The sequence below is a fragment of the Chrysemys picta genome, chromosome 1 (assembly GCF_011386835.1).
Source record: "Chrysemys picta bellii isolate R12L10 chromosome 1, ASM1138683v2, whole genome shotgun sequence".
Lineage (NCBI taxonomy): Eukaryota > Metazoa > Chordata > Testudines > Emydidae > Chrysemys > Chrysemys picta.
In genome coordinates, this window is record NC_088791.1 from 180,010,733 (window position 1) to 180,023,538 (window position 12,806).

General features: G+C 43.0%; 1 protein-coding gene across 40 annotated transcripts in view; it reads left to right on the forward strand.

The window, feature by feature from the left end:
* The window catches only part of LOC112059026 (uncharacterized), a 439,279-nt gene that overhangs the window by 61,768 nt on the left and 364,705 nt on the right, over window positions 1-12,806 (forward strand). For 30 of the 40 annotated variants that reach the window (XR_010594423.1, XR_010594418.1, XR_010594417.1 and 27 more), the window contains exon 1: window positions 5,079-5,493. The exons of 8 other annotated variants lie outside the window; for them this stretch is intronic. The gene's annotated coding sequence lies outside the window, so the exon portion shown is untranslated. Of the gene's footprint in view, window positions 1-5,078; window positions 5,494-12,806 lie in introns of those variants that run through there. 2 more of the 40 variants (XM_065575953.1, XR_010594429.1) reach the window with 2 other exon arrangements.

Genomic DNA, 12,806 nt, shown 5'->3' on the forward strand with positions numbered 1-12,806 from the left:
AAGGTCCGTTTCAAAGTACTGTAGCTTAGCTGTAAGCTTTCCCTTTTTGCTCGAATTAAATATCCATTTCCTTTTTGAAGAAGTCTGCATCATTAATGTAAAGTAATTCAGTTCAGAATTAGGACATTAATATCCTACTGAAGGCAAAGCCAAGAGAAGTACCAACAACTATAGAACTGGAATCATTGTGCCCTATTATGCATTGCTTATTGAAGATTTTTCTGTGTCTTGAGATACACATATCTTAGGTTCTTCCCCCCTCCCCCCCCAATGAAGCTGATTTTTTGGAGTTGGGATTAAATGACATTCCCTTGCACGGAACTCGGGGGGGGGGGGGGGGGAGTGTTTAACTAATCAGTTAGATGTATAAACCAACTTTGATCGCCAAAGATTCCAGGACACTTCACAAATCACGGTCCATGTGCTCTGTCCGTTGCATAGCAAGAAGCAAAGGTGCCTTGAACTCAAGCAAATTGGGCCATAAGTGCTGGATGGAGAGAGTGACTATGGGCTGGTTTCCTTCACCTGTTTGCTGTGTCTGAGTTAAAAAAAGATTGGGGATGTCCTTGTGGAGGGAGAAACTGAGGAACATATGCTCCCTGTGTGAATATTCACCTCTCAAAGTGAAAGAACTTGCATGGCTGATTGCATTGAGCCGAACTACCCACAGAAATAAATGGTGGTTAATTGGTCTCCAACCTCCAGGTGTTTTGAGATAGAAGGGGAGGATATAGCCCTATACAGTCTATGGAAAGGAATCACATCACCCTTCATTGAGATACAGCCACCTCTGGAATGTACCACGACAGCTGCTTCTATATAAAGAGTTTAGGACAAGAAGTGAAAAATATCCATTCCCCTATGGAACGGTAAGAGGAACCCCTTACTTAAGTCAGTATTTGATTCTGTTAATTAAAAAGTGCCATTTGGTCACAGGAGAGAGTATGGAGCCTTGCAGGATCCCCCCAAGGAGCTGTGCAATCCTGGCTATCATCTTGGATTTGCTCCTCTGAAGAATGTCTCCCTATTACAGGTTTATAGCTTTCTTTATGAAACCTTATTTTGAAATGGCTCATGTTGCCTTTGCTTAGCTGAAATGTGGCAGCAATGGAGAGGAGCCAGCGGAGAGGTAAAGTTAGAGCCAGAAATCAGGAAAAGGAAGAGCCATCAGCCAGGGAAATCAGCAGTGCCAAGAGAAGCCATTATTCTATTATTATTTCCAATGTGTAGGCATTGTTTTAAGTTACATTAAAAACATCCTTTAAATGTCTCATTAGTTGTGTGGTATATTTTCCACATTAATCCTTCCAAAAGAAATGAGTGTGATACTACCATGTGTTTCCAAATGGAGTCTTTGGGGAGTGGCTTGGTTTAAGGTTTGTGTGTTAGGGGGAAACCTGAGATAAAAGGCAGTTCCTCAAATTTAGAATGCCTGAAAGATCACAGATGGCAGAACATAGAATGGATTCTCCACTCCTTAAAACTGGCCAGAAACAATTGTCTTTGTCCCTCTTCCAGGTTTCCTGCCTCTTGTTTGCTAAGCTTAGTTTATAAAAATCAAGGCCCTCCTCAGCCCTTTTCTGTATAATGGCTTGATCCTTGAAGCACTCCAGCATGTGTTGAACTTTACTTTTGAGAGTAGTCTTATTAAACTCAACAGAAGGAACAATGTGCATAAAGTTACTCTCATGCTTGAGTGTTTCCAGAGTTATGCCCTAAAGTTGCCTTTGTCTCCCAGAGAGTATACATATGTGCTGAAACCCAATAGCAGAACATGGTTGTATTGCAATTGATGCAGGTTGACTTAACTAGCTGTCTTGCTTTAAATTACCAGGAAATCCTTACATGTGTGGGCATGCTGTGTGTATACCTATGGACACAATCATATTATAACATTAATTCAGCTGTATAGTGCATCTACTGTGAACCATTGTTGAAGGGTTCCGTATATAAAATATTACTTATTCATTCATAAATATTAAAGCTAGAAGGAATTATGATAATCTACTCTGACCTCCCGCATGGTACAGGCAGAATATGAAGAGAGATTAGGGTTACCTCTACACTACACACCACTGGTGGTGTCATGTAGAGTACTTGTAGCTACATGCTGTAGTGAAAAGGAGGTTGTGCCCACATTACGGTGTGGTAGCTACATGTGTCAGTGAAAGGCTCTGGCTGAGGGGAGGCAGCGGAAAAAGATTTCCTTTCCTTGCAGCTTCCTTTCTGCCAGAGCCTTTTCCCCACAGACGGGCAGTGCCAGGTTTACAATGGCTCCAGTGGCTCCATGGAGGCGGGCCCATACTCAGAAGGGGCCCTGGCCTGCTCCGCTTCACTGCGCCCGAAACCCCGCTGGCTCCCCCCGCCCACCACTTGCTCCTCTTGGCCTGCCCGCCGGCTGCTCTCTGCCCCCTGGCTCCACCCCCTGCTCCTCTCAGCCCCCTGGCCAGACCCCACTGCCCCTCCGGCTCTGGGCAGTCTCTGCTTCCCACCACCTGTGGGGCCCTGCCTGTCTCCCCAGAGCTGAACCGCCTGGGACTGGTGCAGAAGCGTGGCCAGTCTCAGCCAGGTGTGTGTGTGGGGGGCTTGTCTGGGCCCCTCCAGGCAAGTGCATCTTGAGGGACGCTGGCTGGGGCAGGTCCTGGCCTGGCTGATCGTGCCACTCCCCAGGGGCTGAAGCAATTCCCGGCCCTGGGACCAGCCCTGGCTGCGCTGCCAGATCAGCCCAGCAGACACAGTCGCCTCCCAGCAAGGCCGGTGAGTGTGGCTGGGAGGCAGGGCCCAGGGGAGTGGGTCTCTGGGGAGTCAGGGACAGGGGTGCTGGGCTGTGAAGGGGCGGGGAAGATCTGTGTGTGTCGGGGCACTAGGGAGTGGGGGTTCTGTGTGGGGGGGTGCTGGGCAGTTGTGGTGGGGCTGTGGGCAGCGGTGGTGTTGTGCAGGGTGCTGTGCATTTGTGGGTGGGTCTGGGGGGGGCACTGGGAATACTGGGTCCGGGGGGCCTCTGGCCATAGGAAGTTGGGGGGTGTTGGGCAGTGTGGCGCGGCATCGGTCCACCCCTGAGGGGAAGGGGCACGCTGGCAGCACAGGGCCGGGCAGGCCACTGTGCATCTGGCAACTGCCAGTTTATGAATAGTGCCCTCGCATTGGGCGGAGCAGGGCCGCCCCTGCCATGCCAAGCCCCATTGCCTCTGGCAGGCCCCTCACTCCGGGGACTGATCTCCCAGCACCATGCTCCATTGCCTACATGGGGGCCCACACAAATATGTTTGGTGCCGGGCCCACAAAAGGTTAATCCGGCCCCACCAGCAGCAGGGAGCTGGCAGAGTCTTTTCGTGTAGCAAGGAAAGGCTCCAGTAGTGGGAAAGCAGCAGGACGCTACACTCCTATTTTTAGGAGTGTAGATGAGGAGTCATTGCTTGGGCAAGTAGAGAGTGTGTAGGATGTGTACTAACATACGCACCCACTCTCTGTCTGTGATCTACTTGCTGAAGCCATGCCCCACTGGCTACACTGCTATTTATACCAGTGCTGGGGGAGTTGGGGGAGGGGGCTATGTACCAGTGTGCAGTAAAGACATACCCTAAATGACTTGCCCAAAATCACAGTCAATCTGTGGCAGAGTCCAGAATTGAACCCAGGTTCAGTCCAGTATCTTAACCACAAGATGATCTTTTCTTCCAAACAAACGGTCCCACAATTTTCACTTCCCTGGGATTTAAACCTGATTTAATTGACTAAGTACTGACAGTGTGATGTTCTGTGTATGCGACACAAGGAATTTACAATCTAAGGCCCTGAACCTCCAAGCTGATCCATGCAGGTGATTCTCTGAATTTACAGAGCACCACTGACTATTTTGAGAGTTTTTAACTGGGATTTTAGTGGAGAATAATTCCTGTGCAGGCCCTCAACTGGGAATGCATTTTTATGCGTCATCTTTACTTTCCCATTTTATGTGTGTTTTCCTGGCTCTCTTTCCTGGTTTTTCACAGCTGTCAGTCTTTTACTTTACAAGTAGAGTGGAGTTGGGCTGAATTAGCTTTCTTCTAACCAGGCACAAGCCTTTATTTGTGGAACTAGTAAGAGGTGCTTTGTGATGCACCCTGAGATTAAAGTGCATCACCCTGCCATGCATTAATCTTGTCTTCCCAGAAAGGGGGAGTCATAGATCTGCTTTTGAAATCAGGACGACTCCATGGCTTTTCCAGGGAATCATCCCCATGTCATTGGGATGGCAGAATATGAATCTGAAGATCTTTTTGAAGTTTTCTTTCACACCAAAGAGTGCATTTTTCATGTGTAGGAATTAAGGTGCATCCTCTCCCCACCATGTGTTAAGAACCATGAGACCATATCGAAGCACTTAAATGTTTGAGAACTATTGTTTTATTAGTCATGGTAAAGTATTAAAACGAAAACGTGGATTCTGAACATAAAATGGGAATGGGAGAATCCTGCCTTTCTGCTGCACTCATGTGTTGGAATATTTATAATGAATTTCATGCATTGAATAAAATACTGAGCTCTACAAACATGCTGTCCCTTCTCAGTTAGGTACAATACAGTCACATTTTAGACAATAAACCATGTGCCTCCTTAAACAACCCAGTCGCTCTGGCATTTTTGTATGCTTTTGTATGTACTTTAAAACAAACATTACTTTCTCCTCTCTAACGCTTGCTTAATCCATCTCACAAAATATTATTTTCAGATTTTTCATAGAGAAAACTTTATTTGCAGATGTATTACTGGGAGAGCAATTTAACGTTTCTTTGATTGAATGGTGTTCTTCCTGCACATATGTAGTACTGGAAAATATGTTTCCACTTTCAAAGGGTTTATTTGATTTTTTTTAAACATTTTTGGTTATGAAAGTTGTAATAAGCAGCGTTGGTACCCCTAACGGCACACCCCACACACTTATGTTGTGTGACCTAAGGTCACAAGTAATGGCTGCAAGCTAATTGATTGAGAAAGGCTTGTCTAACTGGGCCTCTTTGAGTCCTCCCTTTACATTCCTAAATTCTGTGAAGGAGGCACTGGCAGCTTAGTATTGCGGGCGGGGGGGGGGGGGGGGGAGAAAGGGAGGAAGTTTCTTCCAGTTGTGATTATGCGCAGAGTTTCCTTGTACTGAGCTTAGTTTTCTCCACCCACTACTTAGTGAGAACTCTTTAACTAGAAGACTAACAACTTAAAGCTTTATCCCTGTGAGTACCAGAAAAGTGATCTGAGTATTTATTAAACAGAGAGAACAAACTGCCTACTTCAGGCAGGGAGGAAGCGTATGGAAATTATATTAGAACTTCAGCAAAGTGCAGAGCTGCATAATACAGAAGCTGGGACTCAAATTGACAGGCTAATAAGCCAGCTCACTGAAGGGGGCTCTGTGTGGCAGCTCTGAGTTACTAAGTGTTGGACAACTATAGGCAAAATGTGAAATGGAACAGGGCAGAAAATAACACACTAACTTCAGGCAACTGTTGCTTTCTCCTGGTGAGTCCAGATTTGAAACATTGTTTTAAATGTACCTATTGTTGTTTTTACAAACCCTTCTGTTTTAACACAGCAACCCTTTTTGGAAACTCACTGTTTTGCAGATTATTTGTCCTTGCAGTGTATGTTAATTCTGAACTTTACAAAACTGGGTAGGAGGTAGTACTTTCCTTGCTGCTTGTACATGTGTTTGTCTTTTTCAGGAGGTGTGTCCCTTTTCTAAATCACATTGCTGTAGCTTCATATTTGGTGCAAAATAGTTGTGTGTAAGCAGCATCAGGTTTGTAGCAAACATATAGGTGAATATGGGAACAACAATCTATATCAACAGTTCATGCAGTGTGAGCTTTGTGGCATTTCTCCACTACTCCTTATTTTGCCGCCTTATCTTGAGAATGTATGGCACGGTCACTATGAAAAGAGCTTTGTGTTTGAATTCCTGGTGAGTCGAAGGGTCAGGGCCTGTGAGTTTGCCTGCCAGCAAGACTCATTGCTGTGCCCCCTTATTTTTCAAGCTAAAACAGAAAACCATATGTCCTCATCCTTTTCAAATATATGTATTTTGAGTCCAGGGTTTGCATGCTCTTTGTTGTGTGTGCTTTGTTCTTTTGATAGTCATATTTTGGGGGGATCCACTTTTCTTTTGTCCATATTTATTTCATTGATTTGAGCTTTATTACAGCTTTTTGCATTCCTTTGTTGTGATGCATGTAATTTTATCTTGTGGCAACATTCAGTGGTTCGGACTTCTATCTCGATATGAAGGATTTTTATTTGTGCACATATTTCTGAAAATTTTAGTGAGATCTGAGATATTTTGATTTTATATAAGTTCCAAAATTGTATTCAAAACAAGGTTTTGTGGGATTTCTTATATTTGTTTTTATCTTGAGTGCTATAGGATCCTTTAGGAAATGTTGTTTCAAATATGTGCTAACAAAATTATCCAATGTAATGGTAATAAACATAATCTAAGTCACAAGGTTATTTCAGTAATTGAGTTTGAATAAAAGCAGTTTTATTAACAAGGCAACTGTATGTAACATTACAAGTTGAGAGTAACATTAGAAATATGTTTGCAAAAATTGCTGAGTTGATAAAATGTAGCCTAGTAAATCATCCATGCATTTCAAAGTTACTCTGTGTGTGATGTTCATTTAAAATGCCTGCTATTTAAAAAACAAACAAACCTAACTCCTTTTCCCATGGTAATGAAAGTACAATTAAGTATAAAATGGGATTCAGCATAACCCTTTTTTTAAATTTATGGGCTTTGTTTTCAGAGAGTAAATTGCTAAATTTGGAAAGTACTGGAGAAGTTTTGGAACTATAAATCATTTCGGTTGGGTTAAAGGGAAAAATAATCCTTTAGCAGAATAACCTTATTGAATAATATAAAGAAGTTAGTTGAATAATTTACATAAAGGACAACAGTGTTTCTTATTTGTAGCATTTTCTTTTCTTAAATTAATAAACTCATTTGGGAAAGAAAATAATAATATTTAGGAGGATGCCTATTCTTAAAGATGGTGTTTCAGGTCTGAGTCAAAAGTGTTTGGCAGAGATGCAAGCCTTTCCAAGCAGACAAGTTCACTGTCGTTCACCTGTTATGCTCATTCTTGTCTGCCAACCTAAAGGGTTCCCATCTGCCCATCAGACTTGATAGTGTAAAACAAAACAAAAACTGGTTAATTTCTTCTAAGAAATGTAAATGGCTCCAGCCAAGTATAGGAAAGAGCTTCTGAAATGTAAGGTAACGTTCTGAACAGATGCCATGCCTCGTGTTCTTGTTGATTGGATTCCTATCCATTTTACCTTGGGACTTGGGCCGAAGTCTCAGACTGCCTGAAAGAGCAAGCATAGGTTGAGTCCTTAAACAGTAAACTTGAGTGTGGTATTTTTTTTAAGTTTCAGATTTTTTTTTAAATGAATGGGGGGAAAGGAATGTGGACTTGAGATCCTAAAAAACCCTTCCAAATACTTATCCTCTCAGTCAGCTGGAGTAGATTATTTTTTCTTGGCTGGGGGAAGATGGGGGAGAAATAAGTTTTGAAATGTTTTCTCCACATTAAAAGCCTCATGGGAGCATAAATTGATCCCCCTGAAAGCTTTTCGGGTCCTCTAGTGAATACCATGCATTTTGGTGGTTAGAAAATAGGACTGAGAGTGGGGAATTGTGGGTTCCATTTCTATCTCTGCCAAAAACTTCCTGCGTGACCTGGGGCAAACCACCTAACTTTTCTGTGCCGCCATTTCCTCATCTGTGCAAAAGGGATACTTTCTCACATGCCATAATTCGTGTTTATAAAATATTTCAATATCTTCTGATGAAAGGCACCATAGAAGTGCAAAGGGCTCATTATTTTTGCTGTTCATGGAAATGTTTGTGGTAGTGACTCAGGTGATAAGGAGACAGTGTGGTTGAGTTCCCACTGACCAAAACAAGCTATTGTTAGACACACTGTATCATGGTAGCTACTGTACACAACACTATAGTATATATTTAATATTTGTGTCTGTAGTTAGATGAGAATGACTTCATGGACACATGATAAAATGTGCTCATCTCAACTGTATATGGAGGGTCCTTATCCGGCTGGCTGGAAGAGAAGGGTTTGTTGCTCCTTTATGGGTTCCCTGTGAAACTGGTAGCAGAGAGGGAGAGAGGAGAAAGTTTTACCCAGATGGAGTGGGTAGGAGCCAGGGCTGGCTCCAGGCACCAGCTTACCAATCAGGTGCTTGGGGCAGCCACTTCAGAGAGGGACGGCACTTCCAGCTGTTCAGCAATTCGGCGGAGGGTCCCTCACTCCTGCTCGGAGCGAAGGACCTCCCGCCGAATTGCCGCTGCAGATCACAATCACAATCGTGGCTTTTTTTGTTTGTTTGTTTGTTTTTTGTTTTGTTTGGCTGCTTGGGATGGCCAAAACCCTGGAGCCGGTCCTGGTAGGAGCAGGAAGTAGCAGGATCAGATCAGAGAGGAGGTCACTGCCCTTCCAGCTGACTAGAAGGGGGGTGGTATTTATACCCCATGTGATCACAGAGAAGCCTTCTTTCTCACCTAGATCAGGTGGCAATACCCACTTCCCCATGAAAGCTGAAAGAGGGCTGGGTTCCTTCTTGGCCTGCTGTGGGCATTATGCCAGTCACCTGTTTTTATTTGGGGACGGGGAAGGAATTTTCCTGTCACTGCTAGATTGACTGAGGCAGGGTGGGGTTTTTTGCCCCGCTATGAGGAACCTGTCACAGTTCAGGGCAACTGCACCAGTATTTTACCTTACTGGTTCATCAAGAAGGCACCCATTTACAGACTTCTGGCTCCCCTGGTTGTCACCTCTATTGGGTAGAGACCTGCATCTCACTACCTCCTGACCAGGCTATCTCCAGGCTGCATCATTCCCTGACCATTCTTTGATTTTTCTAGCACAAGACAGTCTGCCTAACCAGGCCTGCTTGCCTCTCCCCTCAGAGATGATACACAGTGTAATTGCCAACAGTTTTAAGTTATCCCACAGCACTTCCTATGCAAGCCTACAGTTACTCTTAAGGTAAAAAGCATTACAAAGAAAATACATTAAAACCAAGAAAAGAACCTACATGCATGCAAATAAGCTTACCAGAGACCATCCCAACCCTATTGTGGGCTCTGGTTGGGAGCAGTCTTTCAAAACTCCACTCAACAGGTTTCCTTGTGGTTTCAAGTGGGGCACAGTTTCTCTGACAACAAACACTCACTCTTATGGGGCCTCAGTAGGCCCAGTCCTTTTAACCCTTTGCCAAGGATTAGGGTCATCCATGGATCAGAAGTCCTGTCCATTTGCTGAATCAAGAAAAAAGCCCTGTGCCTGTTTAAAACCAGGCTATTTATCCAAACCCCCAACCCCCTTTTTGTGTGTGTGTGTATGTGTGTGTGTGGGGGGTCATCTGTTGGTCCCTGGAGAATCCAGTTTGAACTAGTATATGCACACCTCTCCAGGAGTTGAAAAACCTGATAACCAGAGAAATTACATTGGCATGCCCTAAATTACATACAATCTCACAATAATACAGAAACAATTGCATTTTTAATAAATGGATCCAAAAGGGATTGAACATAAGTCAGTAATGTTTATCTTACTTCCATAAGGTTCGTCCAGGATATTGTCATATCTGTCGCAGAAGACACAACAGGTTTGAGACCCAATGGGGTGGAGCAGAGGGGTTAGGTTATAATATTGCAACTCAGTATGTTAAAACCTCTGGCAGATGTCCAGTGCAGGCACTTGATATGGAAGGGTTATAATTATGAGATACAATGTATTCAAAGGGGATTTAGCAGAAAGCATCCCTTAATAGAGCTGAGGAAAGGAGGTTTGGGGCTTCCACATCTGGAACAGCAGGGAGCCACCCTCCCTCCTTTTATAGCCCCCTTAATCCTCATAGGAGGGGAAAGTAGCAAGATTCCAGCAGCGGGATAGCTGGGACCAGGTTGGGGATTATGTGAAAGTGGTTAAGGAAATGATGACCACTCGCACTGTCCAATTTATCGCTGGGTAATCCCTGATATTTTAAGGAATAATGTTGTGGCCTAATTAAACCACATCCATCACCTCCTATCATTCTTATGGCATGGCAGGACAATACTTCCCTTGGCTGGCTTCAGTCTGACACCAGTTTTAGAAATTAAAAATAATAATAATAATAACACAAAAAACTTCATAGTGCTTTATTCCTTTGGAAGGTTTATATTTAATATATCCCTGATGGTAAGGTAGGAAGAGACTGTTATTTGGAACACGAGATAGAAAAGTGCAGATGGGGATTCCTTTTTTTTAGATTATTGTGTCTGAGGAAACTAGTGAGGAAGAGAACCCAGTAAAAGCTTTGTGAAAGCGTGTATATACATTTTTCTTTCAATAACACTTGCACACTTAAATATCAGAGAGAGATTTATAGAGGGGTCTTTGTGGCATCTGAGGTAGTTTTAAGGTGAGTCAGGTAAAGACGGACACATTCTGGGGTTAAAAAGGGGTCATGCACCAAAGAGGTGGGGCCAGGAGCAGGAGAGCTGCTGCTACTGAGAGATGGAGCAGGCTAGGTCAGGTATAGTAGGAGAACTGTAGCATCTGGGATGTAGGTTGTCACATTATTGCCAAACCCAAGTTTTCAAAAATCGTAAGTCAGGCACCAGAAATTATTAGATAGGTTTAAAAAAATCATGAATTTAAAATAAACAATCATGGGTTTCTTTTTATATCTTCTGGTGTCATAGGTGTTTGGCATCATGTTTTCAATTTTTTTCTGCACGAGGACTAGAAACTTACTTTTTACTTACCAGATTCTCACAGAATCACATGATTCCAGGGGGGTCAGGGCTTTAAGAAAAACACCAAAATCATGAGACTCTCAACAAAATTGTGAGAGTTGGGAACTCTGAAGTCAAGCAAGTAGCTCAGAGAATGAGCAGGAAACATCTGCTGGAGAACAGGCCAGATATCTTGGGGGAGACAATTCCTGTCAGTCACTGATAGAAGGCACAACCTCAAGAAAAGTCAGCTCAGGCATGTGGAAGGGCCCAGTCACCTGATCTGTGGTAAAATAAACAAACAAATATTGAGAATAACTGATTAGTGTGAAGAACCGAGGAAAAAGTGTCATGTTTCTTCTGATTTGTATGAAAATGTTCCAGTTTATATCTTAAAATTACATACCATAGATAACATATCCATGCAGTAAGATAGACATAAATCTTGCGTCCTTCCACAATTACTGCCACAACACTTCAGAGAAGTGGTAGTGAGGAAATCACTCTCTTCCAGTTCATTTCCACTTGTGTTTGCTTTGCTCTGTCCCACTTCTGTTGGCAGTGAGTGCTGGGGAGAAGAGACATGGTAACGCAAGCTGTTGATTAGCTCCAAAGACCACCGCTGTCCGATAGCAAAAGCACTTCAAAACATCAACATTTTCTAAAGCTAAGCTTGACTTTGCTGCCAAAGTTACCTTCAAGGATGCATGCTATGTTTGCAGTTTGACTCAGCACCCTCTGAAAACATTAAATCTATTTTTGTCTTGTATATATTATAAATAAATTACTAATCCCTCACAGTCAGTGGCACTCAAATTTTTAATATTTCCACCATTCAGTGTAAAATCCCAAGGGCTGATTGTTAACTGCATATGGATTAATCAGATAAGGTTTGTATACTACTATAACCATTAGGTGACAAATTTTCCATCTTCTTGCATCTGTTCAGTGATTTACACCAGGGCAAAGTGGGTGTAAATCATTACCATTTGGGTTTAATAGTATTTTACACCCATTTACATCTGATCAGGAAAGTCCTTCATAAATGCTAAGCATCATTATTATTGATAATATGATGAGTCTGTACTTAAATATGCAGTAGATGGGAATGTGTTTATGATAGGGGACTACAAATTAGGAGTCCTAGGTTTTGTTTCTGACTCTTACAGGTCCTCTATATCATCTTGAGCAACTCAGGTCACCTGAGTGTCTATTTACTCATCTGTAAAATGTATACAATAATAATAATAATATTATCCAACTCTTATATAGCTCTTCCATCAGCAGATCTGAAAGTGCTTTACAAAGGTCAGTATCATAATCCCTATTTTACAGATGGCACAGGGTGGTGAAATGACTTGCCCAAGGTTATCCACCAGATTAGTAGCCAAGGTAGGAATAGAACCCAGGTCTCCTGAGTCCAAGTGGTTACATTATTTGAGGGCATTAGAGTGGAGCAGGAGAGTGACTAGGGTAATGCTAACTGGCTTAACATTGCAGTATCTTGTATTGTTTTTGTTTTTCCCATGGGGTCGACTGGGCGAATGATGCCATGGAAAGGGGCCATCCCCTTGGCCTGTCCTTTTCCTACCCTGGAGAACACTTGCAGATTCCAGGGATTCAGCGAATAATGCAGCAGGAATGGCATTTTCTTTTCTCCTATCTGTGTCCATGCTTCAGATCTGATCACTGAAAAGGAGGAGTTTTTTTCTGTTACCGGATATCTACATAACTTTGCTTACATGTGTGTCTCCCTCACACCCCTGCATCCCTTTTCCCATTCTGATGCAACAATCCCACTGGGATTTTATTCACGGGTGGCAGAAGGAACAGAGGGTTGAATGTGGGGAATGCTTCTATTAGTCCTGTTTCCATCAGTCTGAATTAGGGATTAGCCACCAGTGAGAGTTCTATATGTTGTCAAAAGACTGAGTATAGGCCATGATTTGGTCTAAAATCATGCTCCTAACTCCTTATGGCCATGCCTAAATAAGTGACATGATTTTCAAAAGTGCTGAAACACTTAAGTTGG